Source organism: Lissotriton vulgaris, chromosome 8 (genome assembly GCF_964263255.1).
Source record: "Lissotriton vulgaris chromosome 8, aLisVul1.2, whole genome shotgun sequence".
In the NCBI taxonomy this organism is placed as follows: domain Eukaryota; kingdom Metazoa; phylum Chordata; class Amphibia; order Caudata; family Salamandridae; genus Lissotriton; species Lissotriton vulgaris.
This window is the reverse complement of record NC_141696.1, coordinates 1106661082-1106674798: the sequence shown is the minus strand read 5'-3', so window position 1 is coordinate 1106674798 and position 13717 is coordinate 1106661082.

The window sequence follows — 13717 nt, the reverse complement described above, 5'->3', positions numbered from 1 at the left end:
AGCTGTTTCAACCACCGTCTTAAGAGTCGTGATCGCATATGCTGCGGAAGTCGTACCATCTGGCAGCCTCAAACACGATCCATCAACCCACAGTTCCCCATCCACATCTGGAAGTGGCACATCCTGTAAGTCAACACGACCCTTTGTCTGTTCCTCAGTCAGGAAAACACAGTCGTGATGTTTTTCTTCCTGACCCTCCTCGGCCGGATAGGGCAATAAAGTCGCGGGGTTCAAAGTAGCGCATCTTTTCAATGTTATGTGTGGCGCTAAGAGTGTCAGCTCGTATCCTGTAAGTCGTGCACTCGTGAGGTATTGGGTCTTTGTTTGGTTTAACAGGGCATCTACTGCATGAGGAACTAACACCAACAATTTGTGTGATAACACTATGCCCTCACTCTGTCGTATGGCTACTGCTGTTGCCGCTACTGCTCGAAAACACCCAGGCAGCCCTCATGCTACAGGATCCAAAATGGCAGAGAAGTATGCACATGGTCTCTGCTTATCCCCGTGTAACTGCACTAGCACTGACAACGCACACCCATCATTCTCGTGCACGTATAATGTGAAAAGTTTCGTGTAGTCTGGTGTTCCTAACACGGGTGCGGAACAAAGGGCCTGTCTCAACTGTTCAAAAGCTTTCTGACATTCATCTGTCCACTCAAGAGGCATCGGTGTAGCTTTGGACAGTAATGCTAGCAAAGGTTTTATGATATGTGAAAAACCCATGATCCATTGTCTACAAAAGGATGTCAACCCTATAAAAGCACGCACATCTCTCTGCGTGCGGGGGACTGGTGTGTCTAAAATTGCTTGAATTCGATCAGATGTTAATGCCCGCCCCTCCTTAGACAACAGATGACCGAGGTAGGTCACCTGGGGTCTACAGTATTGAAGCTTTTTCTTGGAAACCTTGTGATTATGTTGTGCCAAAAAGGAAAGTAATGCAAGTGTACTCTGTTCACATTGTGCATAGGAGTCGGCGGCAAGCAAAAGGTCATCCACGTACTGGATGAGCGCAACGCCAGACTGCAATTTAAAGGAATCTAATTGTCGTTTCAAAGCCTGGCTGTAGATGCTAGGGCTTTCAGTATAACCTTGGGGAACACGACAAAATCTATACGATTTATTATTGAGCGTAAAACCAAACAGATATCTACTATCTGGGTGAACAGGAATGGAAAAGAACGCATTCTTTAAGTCAATAACGCTAAAAGTGGTGGCCGTCGGTGGAACCAAAGTAAGTAAAGTCGTGATATCGGACACCACTGGGTATTGGGGAATGACAATTTTATTTATTTCACGCAAATCAATAATAAACCGATAGATTTTGCCATCCGAGTCTCTCTTAAGAATCGGTAGAATAGGGCTGTTACAGACATTATAAGGGACCTCCTCCACCACCCCTGCAGAAATCAAATCCTGCACAATATGTGTCAATGCAATTTCACCTTCCTTCGAGATCTTATACTGTGGTACTCGTGGTAGAGGGGCCCCCTCCTTAACAGTAATGTGTATTGGTGGAATGCGCATCTCTCCCACATCTGTATCTGATGTCGCCCACAACGTATGCGGCAGAGAGGCCAAAGCAGGAATATCGAAAATGGCATAAAATCTGTCAGGGTCAGGGCAATCATCAGGGTCAGGGTAGTTGTCGTTCAGGATAACCCGCACTCCCTCTGGAGCGCAGCGTATCGTCGCTCGGAAATATTTAAGCAAATCAATGCCCAGGATATTGTCTGGGGTATGAGGTGATAACAAAAATTGCCCAAAACTGAAGTATTTGTCAATGCATAGTGCAAGGGGCTTGGACAATGGGCTGGGGGAGGGTGTGCCATCAAACCCTACACACGTAATCATTTCGCCAGACAGGGGAGCCCTCGGAACCAAGTTTTTCGACAGCGCGCTACGAGTAGCTCCGGTGTCGACTAGAAATTGATCAGTAGAACCCAAAATACCCGCTGTTACATATGGACCTTGCTGATCTACTGGCACTTCAACTGATTCCTTACCCCATCCTACGCAATCCTATGCATGCACATAATCCTGATGTTCCACATTCTCTCCTTCTGAAATCTGATATTGATTCCGTCTATCAAACGTATTTCGTTCGTCCTGGCCACGGCCCCTCTCCTCAACCTGTCTACGATCACCTCCGCCACCTCTCGTTCCAGTATAACCTCCTCTTGACCTTCCGCTGCCTCGACCACGCTGACTACGCTGTTCACGAAGTACCGGACAATCTTCGGCCCAATGCCCAAACTCCTTACAATAAGCACACTGATCCTCCGCAATATCCGTACGACCATACGATGCGTTTCCTCCACCTCGTCTACCTCTATCATTCCCTCTACCCTGTGTTCCCCGAACCTGTGCCAACATCACCTTCGTTTTCAATTCCTTCGTCTTTTTCTCTACACTTTCTTTAGCCTCCACTTCCTGCCGCTCATAGTACTGAGCCATAGTTAACAAGGACGCAGGGGTCGCCGTGGCCCAGGAACTTTCACTCAACTTCAATCGCTTTGCAATCTCTGGTAGGAGATTAGCCACATACTTATCTACAAACAAATGCCGACCCGTATCATCTGTTAAAGATTGACCACTGTAATCATGAAATGCCTCCTCGAAGCGCGTAAAGAAATCTGAAACCGTTTCATCGGGTTTCTGTTTGCACGACGTTAACATGGTCCAATCAATCTTTTTGGAGGGAACAAGCGTTTTCAATTTATGCAAGATAGCTGCTGGGAGATCTAGTATTAGCTGACAAGGCTTACATGCTGGTTCCCTATCTAAGTCTGCAGCATTTATTTCTTTCCATGTCCCCCCTAAAATCGTTTCATCATTAGTTTTACGAATTTGCCTCCACATATCGGGTGGTAGAATTAGCCCAAAAAACAAATCTATGTCTACAAGAGTCATCACACAAGACGATATAGCCCCCTCCACCCCTTCATAAAATGCCGCCGGATTCTTCCGAAGATCAGGTAAAGAATTTTTCAATGCCATGACATCTGCTCTATTCCATGGCGTATATACCCAATTATACACAAAATACCCTTTCGCATCCTTCGACAACTTATCATCATCCGTACCTTCCCCTTTTGGTGGAACATACAAAGGCGCAGCTTCACGCATAGGCATAACATGCAACACAGAACTCTTATCTGAACCACGGAGAGAACACTCTTTAGCCTGCCCATCATGCTCCAATTCAGACTCCTTTTGTTTCCTTTTCCGCTCCTCCCGCAATCGAGTTGTCTCATCCCGCAGCTTGATCAATTGCGCAAACAGGTCATCAACATCTGAAAGATCAAAATCACCTTTAGTCAAGGTTTCACGATATACTGACAACACTTTGGGCTCTAACGTATCAGAAAGGTCACGATATGCGCTCACAACCTCGTCAGCCAAGGAAGACAGAAAATACATCAATTCAAGATCCGTCCACCCTGTTTTTTCTGATATCAATTGATCCTGAGTAACAGTACGCTTATTCACTTTACGAGCCCAACTGCGTAAATGAGCGGACCTATCCGCAGTAAACCTGAGAGCAGATACGCCCTTCTTGCCCGCCTTATCCTGTCCGCCATCATCAGAATCCACAGCTGGAGCCGTCGGCGTAACGTACGGAGGCGGTGACCGATCTAACAAAGAAAAATCATCAATTTCATTATTAAGGACAGGATAAAGCGGTCGGCGAATAGGAAATTGACCAGTCGTTTGCAAATTACGTTCCCGTTCCTCCCTTTCTTTCTTCTCCTGAGCCTCCTTTTCCTCAAGCTGTAAAGCCTTATCCCGAGCAGCCTTGCGCTGCTCTTTGTCCGCCAAGGCAACCTCACGCTTCATTCGCTCACGCGCCGCTTTCTCCCACATTCGCACGCAATCAAACATGTTTTGTCTAGACCTGCGTTGAAACATACATTGCTCTACAAATTGGATTTTACTCAAATCGTACGACCCGTGTAGGGGCCATTGCAATTCAGGATCGGCCTTGGTGTACTTATGCCATAATTTACTGTACATAATAGGTGGAAGGCCGAATTTGATATACATGTCCCTATTTGGTGTTCCCTCTGGGGGAGCCGGCTGTGATTCCGCTAACCTAATTGAGGTACCTTCTCCAAAACAACACATTCCTCGGAGTGTGCTGAAAACAGGCATGTTCAAAAAGTATCACGAAAGCGTGACACCAGACAAAAATGGCACTTACAGTTCTCCACACGATTGTGCCGCTCAAAGGAAAAAAAAAACAAAGTTAGAGAAACATCTCTACATGCCTGCCTATGTGAAGTGCACTACACATATAAGTTCAAAAGATCACAAATTCACAATGTTAGCTAACTCAAATCAAAGTTCCTAGAACTCGGCAAGCGTCCAAAGACTACCTCACCGATCACAAATCACAGAATTTCAGTAAGCGTCCGAAGACTACCTTACCGAACACAAATCGCAGAACTTCAGTAAGCGTCCGAAGACTACCTTACCGAACACAAAGCTTACCAAATTCTCAAATGTCCAGGTTCCAACTGCCAAGGTCTTATAAGCCAAATCAGCCAAACGGCACTTTCGCAGCGATGCAAACACTTCAAAGACTCAGTCGGAGACCGGCGCCACCTGGAAGGTCAGATCGGAAGGAAAGGAAAAAACACCGTGGCAGCCAAGACTCGGGTCACTCGTGGCAGCGCGCGCCCATGGCGGGTTTCCAAGCCTTCGTCACGACCTCTCCTTCGGGCATCCGAGTCGCCGATGAGTCCCTTCGTGGTCGCCAATTGAAGTATTTCGGGGTTCCCAAGGCCTACACGCTCCAGAGATTACCCACTTACACACAAGAACTGTTGGCACGGAAACTGTAAAAGGCAAAGAACAAGTTTATTAAGACCCCATGGGGTGGTGGTACACTCAAACAGCACCCTTCGGTAATGCAAGAGGTATCACACCGAACACCGGTGTGACCCCGTTTATATACAATTTTGGGGCAATAAAAGATAGGCGGCACAAGTAAAGACACAGTTTTAGAGACATATATGGTCATCTTTTGGAATACTGCCAGCTCATTGGAGGGTTTCAAACCCACTGGTCAGTTAGCGGCACATTCCTGAAGGTTTACGGGTCAGTGGGAACTGCGCATGTGTGGCTTGACCAGTGCTAAAAATAGCCTGTTGCTGGGCAGACAAGAGTGGTCAGCGGAACGGACAAAGGACTAAAGGGCACGTCGGCCACGAGGCCGCTCATGATCTAAGATGGCCGCTGCAACATTCAAAATGGCGTTATCGTATATAGCCAAGTTAAGGAGGACAACGTGTAGGTTCAGCTAATCGCTAATCCGAACGGGCCAATTACGACAGGGGGACAGCAAGGGCAAAAACAAAACAAGGCACAATACAGACGAAACAGACGCCGATGATGGACACAGAAAAAGACAACACAGTCATCAGCTTATCTAACATGGAGCTGTCACCACAGGAACTGGAAATTTTATCGCTGGGGTTAACGTACTGCAGCAACACAAACTTTGACTATGCCCAAACGCGAATCGATTTGTTTCTTTATGTCCAGAAATTAAAACTACAAAAGTACTTTGCCAATTCCAGCAAGCGCACATTTGGAACGCCAGCACAAAATGATCAAAGCCAAATGGTGAGAGTAGCGCACATGGAAGCGTTACAGGATATGATTGATCTGGAGCAACAAAATGAGAATGATGGTATTACACCAAGTGGGCCAGCCAGGAGCTCTGATATGGACATTTATCAAACGATCAAAACAGGATTTAGACCGAAGTCAGTGTTCATGCCAGCAATGCCCAAAGATGGGTTAGACCTGTTCTCTGACTGCGTAACAAAAGACCTCAAGGAACTTTCCATCTTAAGCACCAAGAAACAATTCACTCAAAATGAAGACCAGATGCGTAAATACAACGACCTGATGACAAGGATCAAAGCTAGATCAGATATTGTTGTAAGATGGTCGGACAAAGGGGGCAACATTGTCCTATGGCCTTTGGAAATGTACAACGAGGAGGCTCAAAGTCAACTACAAGACCAAGAATGTTACACAAGAATCAGTCCTACACACATCATTGGAATCCACGAGAGATACCACAATGAACTATACAAGTGGAGAGGAATGGGACTGTTGAGCAGAAAAGAGTTTGATTTCTTGAAAAATGACTACACTGTTACCGCCCAACTCTATCTAATTCCTAAGGTTCATAAGAATGAAAAAGCCCCGCCTGGGAGGCCAATCATATCACCGATCGGGAGCCTCTTTGAGAACACCAGTGTCTTCATAGACCACTTCCTGCAACCAGAAGTAAAGAAACTTCCAGCCTAAATAAAGGAAATGGGTGATTTTTTGGCTAAAATCTACGATGTCGAATGGAAGGAGAACTACTTGTTTATGACATTGGATGTACAGTCATTATACACCAGCATCAGGCACAAGGACGGACTAAATGCCATCAAACATTACCTGGGAAGAAGACCAATCAACCTATACAAACACACGACCATGCTGCTGGAAATGACGGAGTGGTGTTTAACGAATAACACTTTCAATCTCGACAGACTGCACTACAAACAAGTACAAGGATCGGCCATGGGAAATTGCTTCTCCCCCAGCTATGTGAATCTGCATATGGGCTGGTGGGAGGAGCAGGCATTACGAGTACTGTACTCTGAGACCATGACAAACAATGTGGTTGTTTACAAAAGGTTCATTGATGACATTTTAATTCTGTGGCAGGGCAGTGTGGACAGTGCTGAGAAATTTGCATGTGAATTGAATGAGAACACACTGAATTTAAAGTTCACATGTAACACGAGTACTGAAGCTATACAATTCCTTGATTTAGAACTGTTTATCCAACACAACAGGATACAAACACGAACATATCACAAGCCAACGGCAGGGAATGCGATATTACACGCACATAGTTTCCACCCTTCACCTCTTAAACAATCTATCCCCTATGCTAAATGCCTGAGGATGACACACAACTGCAGTACCACTGAGGGACTAAGAGAAGCAAAACAAAACCTATTCACTAGGCTCAGAAAGAGGGGGTACACAGACAAGACATGTCAAAATGCAGAACTAAAATGCAGCACAAAAACACGACAGGAACTACTGTTCGTGGCGGAGAAAGAAACAAGTATTGACAACCGAGAAAGACAACCGCCAAGGTTAATAACTGGGTTCAACAGATACCACACGAACCTCCGTAAGATCTTGAGGAGGCATTGGCCCTTGGTCCGTAATGACCCAACCATCGGCCAGGCAGTGGGCAAAACACTAGTGTCATTCAGAAAAGCAAAATCTATGCGCAGTCAATTAGTCTGCAATGCCCCTGCCATAAAAAAGCCAAATAACTGGCTACAATCCCAGAAAGGCTTCAATGCAGCAAATGCAAGGCCTGTAACCACGGCATCAACACTGCCAAAGTCGATGTGCCCTTTAGACGGACACCATACATCATCAGGGAGCATTTCTCATGTAAAACAGAGTATGCGGTGTACGTGCTGACGTGTGTGTGTGGTAAAAGATACGTAGGTTCCACAATTCATCCAGCGTACGTGAGAATCTTGCAGCACTTGCGGGCAATCACAAACAACGACCCAGCGTACCCTGTAGCAAGGCACATCCATGAGACACATGCAGGGAACGCCCAAGGCCTAACATATTTCGTCATTGACAGTATCCCCAGAAACATCAGAGGTGGAAACCGTAAACTAGCTCTACGCCGCCTGGAGTCCAGAATCATAATTCTTCTGAACTCCAAGATCCCACTCGGTCTGAATGCGGATGAGGCCCTGAAAGTACACCTGTAATTCAGCCAGGACTGTCTCTTTCCCAAGTACCATTCTTTAACATCTGCAGTTCACGTACTTTAATAATAAAAATCACCTCACATGTAAATAAGGGACATCGCACTCACAATATTTTCAAACATTCACCACTTCACATCACTGTCACATTCACCTATCACTACTCACCACGGACACAACAAACACAAGTCCTAAGTTAGTAGCTCCACTTGGAGTCAAGGGGCTCATACGCTAATCAGGATACAAAACGTTGGTTTTAATGTGGAACGAATTCCTAGATCAGAGCGGGTGGCATATACACACATGCACTGTGCTGAAAACTCGGGAGGTATTACCGTGGCTGTGGCACTCATTGAGAGACTGAGAGGTACTGCGTGTATAACGGGCACTGTCCTCGATAAATGATTATAAGTAATACATTCAGGAAAACACTTACTCTGTGTATCGTTCTGATGTTATAATTTGCAGTAGGCCAGGGAAAGTAAACACGTAAGCAAGCCGCCACTCATTTCACCTCCCCGCCTGGCCGCACACGATCAGGAAAAAATACAAGCCGCATTAACACTATAACCAATCACGGCCCACATCACACACATGAACGGGGACAGGTATGAGCCGTTTCACGCGTACTCAACCCGGACTTGTGTAAACAAGCAGAAATGGTTTTTAAATAACACAGAGGTGCAGCGTGTGTTGGTATGCGGGTGTGATTCAACATTTAGCATATTAGAAACTTATTGGAATAAGGGTATGAAGGAATGTTTTAATTTAATTTAGGTGTGTTTTTTTTGATAAAGAGTGTAAACAACTGCCATGACACTACAATGTGCAAGTCATGAACTTCTCTATGTCCATACATGGGGAGCAACCGTGTAACCTTAGCAACAGCTAGATGAAACCAGTATGGTAATTGAACCCATGTAATCATGTATGTGTAAAAATACCTAAGGAAAATGTAATGCAGATGTAGTGAACAAGGCGGAAGCAAGCCGCCGAAACGCGTCTAAGCAGCAACTGATCATTTAAATAAATTGTTTGGATTCAGATTCACGGAGTCAGCGCCGTCTTTTATTGAAGTTTGGTGTGGTAAAGAATATACATATATATGTTTATATATAGAGACGACAAATCCCAGAATGCACCGCACCCGTAATTAGTCAACACGAGCAACCCGTAGTGCAGTACCATCACTCAAAGTACAAACCACAGTGTCACAATGATATGATAAGCCGCCCCAGTGATGGGATCAACATTACTGTTCTGTACAAACATACTTACTGTACGCAGTGTATTACTAAGCAAATTGTAAGATGACGCCCAAAACGGACCTCTCAATCCAATGTCTATGCTCATGATGAGACACCCGAAATGTACGTAAGCCTGTGCTGATGGGCAAAACGGTGTCTGAACAAGCAAATTGAAGGTGAAACGCGTCACGTCAGGTTTATGACATGAATAAAACCCTTTGAATGATCCTTGGTCATTGGTGATTTTTGCGAAGTATTCCGAGTGCACGATTGGAACTCCGTTCTTACTAGCATATCTAATTACCGGCGTACTCCACCTGCCACCCCTCAATGGGGTACGATCTTCACAGGAGTGTGCTTGGTCTGGATGTATATATAATTATATATATATATATATATTAACACCACAGTTGCCTGCTATGATGGAGCCACACTCAGGTACTTTTACATCGCCTGCTTTAATGAAGGAGAACCATTTTCAGATACAGCAGAAGTGCCTCGTGGAAAAGTCATGCTACTGCCCGACGCGTTTCATGCTCATTAGCATTTCTTCAGGGGCTGCCGGTAGCTTCCTGAGAGCAAAGAACAACAGTTTTCAGGCACCATTTATACAGAAGTTCACTCTTTCCGCCCTCCTGGGCGTGGCCACTCGCATGGCTTGGTGGTTACTGTAGTGCCTGGTTATTTCTCAAGTGAGTCGTTGTGCTAAGCTTCGCTATACAATATATCAACATCCCAAGTGGGTTACGAGTTCAGTCCTGCCGTCTGTCAAGCCTTTGAATCCTCCATTGGCATACCTGTTCCCAAAGTCCGTAGTGCACTTAAGCACTGCAGCGGGACTGCACAAGAGCGCAGCGGGGCTCCCATCGCGACCCAGGCTGAGCCGCCTACAAATTAACACCACAGTTGCCTGCTATGATGGAGCCACACTCAGGTACTTTTACATTGCCTGCTTTAATGAAGGAGAACCATTTTCAGATACAGCAGAAGCGCCTCGTCGAAAAGTCATGCTTCTGCCCGACGCGTTTCATGCTCATTAGCATTTCTTCAGGGGCTGCTGGTAGCTTCGTTAGAGCAAAGAACAACAGTTTTCAGACACCATTTATACAGGAGTTTGCTCTTTCCGCCCTCCTGGGCGTGGCCACTCGCATGGCTTGATGGTTACTGTAGTGCCTGGTTATTTCTCAAGTGAGTCATTGTGCTAAGCTTCGCTATACAATATATTAACATCCCAAGTGGGTTACGAGTTCAGTCCTGCCGTCTGTCATGCCTGTGAATCCTCCATTGGCATACCTGTTCCCAAAGTCCGTAGTGCACTTAAGCACCGCAGCGGGACTGCACAAGAGCGCAGCGGGGCTCCCATCGCGACCCAGGCTGAGCCGCCTACAAATTAACACCACAGTTGCCTGCTATGATGGAGCCACACTCAGGTACTTTTACATCGCCTGCTTTAATGAAGGAGAACCATTTTCAGATACAGAAGAAGCGCCTCGTAGAAAAGTCATGCTACTGCCCGACGCGTTTCATGCTCATTAGCATTTCTTCAGGGGCTGCCGGTAGCTTCATGAGAGCAAAGAACAACAGTTTTCAGGCACCATTTATACAGAAGTTCACTCTTTCCGCCCTCCTGGGCGTGGCCACTCGCATGGCTTGGTGGTTACTGTAGTGCCTGGTTATTTCTCAAGTGAGTCGTTGTGCTAAGCTTCGCTATACAATATATCAACATCCCAAGTGGGTTACGAGTTCAGTCCTGCCGTCTGTCACGCCTGTGAATCCTCCATTGGCATACCTGTTCCCAAAGTCCGTAGTGCACTTAAGCACTGCAGCGGGACTGCACAAGAGCGCAGCGGGGCTCCCATCGCGACCCAGGCTGAGCCGCCTACAAATTAACACCACAGTTGCCTGCTATGATGGAGCCACACTCAGGTACTTTTACATTTCCTGCTTTAATGAAGGAGAACCATTTTCAGATACAGCAGAAGCGCCTCGTCGAAAAGTCATGCTTCTGCCCGACGCGTTTCATGCTCATTAGCATTTCTTCAGGGGCTGCTGGTAGCTTCGTTAGAGCAAAGAACAACAGTTTTCAGACACCATTTATACAGGAGTTTGCTCTTTCCGCCCTCCTGGGCGTGGCCACTCGCATGGCTTGATGGTTACTGTAGTGCCTGGTTATTTCTCAAGTGAGTCATTGTGCTAAGCTTCGCTATATAATATATTAACATCCCAAGTGGGTTACGAGTTCAGTCCTGCCGTCTGTCATGCCTGTGAATCCTCCATTGGCATACCTGTTCCCAAAGTCCGTAGTGCACTTAAGCACCGCAGCTGGACTGCACAAGAGCGCAGCGGGGCTCCCATCGCGACCCAGGCTGAGCCGCCTACAAATTAACACCACAGTTGCCTGCTATGATGGAGCCACACTCAGGTACTTTTACATCGCCTGCTTTAATGAAGGAGAACCATTTTCAGATACAGAAGAAGCGCCTCGTAGAAAAGTCATGCTACTGCCCGACGCGTTTCATGCTCATTAGCATTTCTTCAGGGGCTGCCGGTAGCTTCATGAGAGCAAAGAACAACAGTTTTCAGGCACCATTTATACAGGAGTTCACTCGTTCCGCCCTCCTGGGCGTGGCCACTCGCATGCCTTGATGGTTACTGTAGTGCCTGGTAATTTCTCAAGTGAGTCGTTGTGCTAAGCTTCGCTATACAATATATTAACATCCCAAGTGGGTTACGAGTTCAGTCCTGCCGTCTGTCATGCCTGTGAATCCTCCATTGGCATACCTGTTCCCAAAGTCCGTAGTGCACTTAAGCACCGCAGCGGGACTGCACAAGAGCGTAGCAGGGCTCCCATCGCGACCCAGGCTGAGCCGCCTACAAATTAACACCACAGTTGTCTGCTATGATGGAGCCACACTCAGGTACTTTTACATCGCCTGCTTTAATGAAGGAGAACCATTTTCAGATACAGCAGAAGCGCCTCGTGGAAAAGTCATGCTACTGCCTGACGCGTTTCATGCTCATTAGCATTTCTTCAGGGGCTGCCGGTAGCTTCGTGAGAGCAAAGAACAACAGTTTTCAGGCACCATTTATACAGGAGTCACTCTTTTCGCACTCCTGGGCGTGGCCACTCGCATGGCTTAATGCTTACTGTAGTGCCTGGTTATTTCTCAAGTGAGTCGTTGTGCTAAGCTTCGATATACAATATATTAGCGGTGCTTAAGTGCACTACGGACTTTGGGAACAGGTATGCCAATGGAGGATTCACAGGCATGACAGACGGCAGGGCTGAACTCGTAACCCACTTGGGATGTTGGGATGTTGGCATGCCATGTCATGAGTAATGTAATATGTGACGTTATCAGCAGTGCATTGCAGGTGTGCAAGGTATAGTGGGTCCAACTAACTATAACGTGGGAATTTCAATGCTTTTATGTCAGTAAAATTTCCAGCTAACTATAACTGGTGTCAAACCTATGGTTTTTCAGTGAATTTAATAGGTTTTTTAAATGCTAATTCCTAACTATAACAGGTGTGAAACCTATGGTTTTTTCTGTGAATATATATATATAGAACTCTCTCCAAAATAGTCAGATAGCCAGTACAGATAAGGCAAAGAAAAGAGTGCAGACAACCTTGGCTCGTCAGTTGCTGCTTATTCAAGTTCCTGGATCAGCGCAACAGCCATGACGCATTTCGTCCCTCGCAGGGGACTTGATCACATGACGCGCTTTAGGTCTAAAAATTGGATTAAATACTTTTTGTCTTTATTTATGTTTTTTTAGATGCTTGCACCATGTGACCATTGTTTTTAAAGTGACAGTGCATTGTAAACAAACCGTTTTATCAATAAAGGGACAGTGCAAAACATCCTGCATGATGATTTACCATTCATTTGCATGTGTCCAGAGCTAGAGTTATTGCATAAATGCATTAACATAGTTAGCAACAACCATTTGTGCATTCATATAAATATACTAATGTATAAATACAAGTAAGAAAATTATCTCAATGTGTAAAAATGCCAACCATTTCATGTATATATGTATACAAAAAAAGGCCTTTCATAACAAAAAATGTTGTTGCTATAGTTACTTATAAATAGGGGTCACTTTGATTAAAATAACAGTTTAAATACCTTAGATCATCTCCTATGTAATGCAAAGAAATAGACTGGATGTTTCAAATAGTTACGTGCAAACAATCAAAAGTGCAAATAGTGATTCAACTGTACAAATACCAAAAATTAAATATTTAGAAAACTGGGCAGTGAACAGCTGCTAGGTTGTTGAATGTGTTTAAATGATAGTTTGAAGATCTGAAAAGAAGAAATAGATAAATATAATCTTATAATGCTCATCACGATAATCCAATATAGTTACAGATATTCAAGACAAAACCTATAGGTTGATGTATATATACACGATAGAAAGGGGATATTTATGTCCTGCATACATACATGTATACATACGGGAAAGGTACAATATTGTGGATTGCCGAAGCACTCAATATCAAGTAAAAGATTGTACAGTGACAATTTATCAAGCAATTACAAACACCAATTTGACAGAAGTGAAAAAAGTTCCAATAGATGAGTAAATCTTGGAGTCTTTAATGAGGATTACAGCCAGCCGACACGTGTTTCATCGC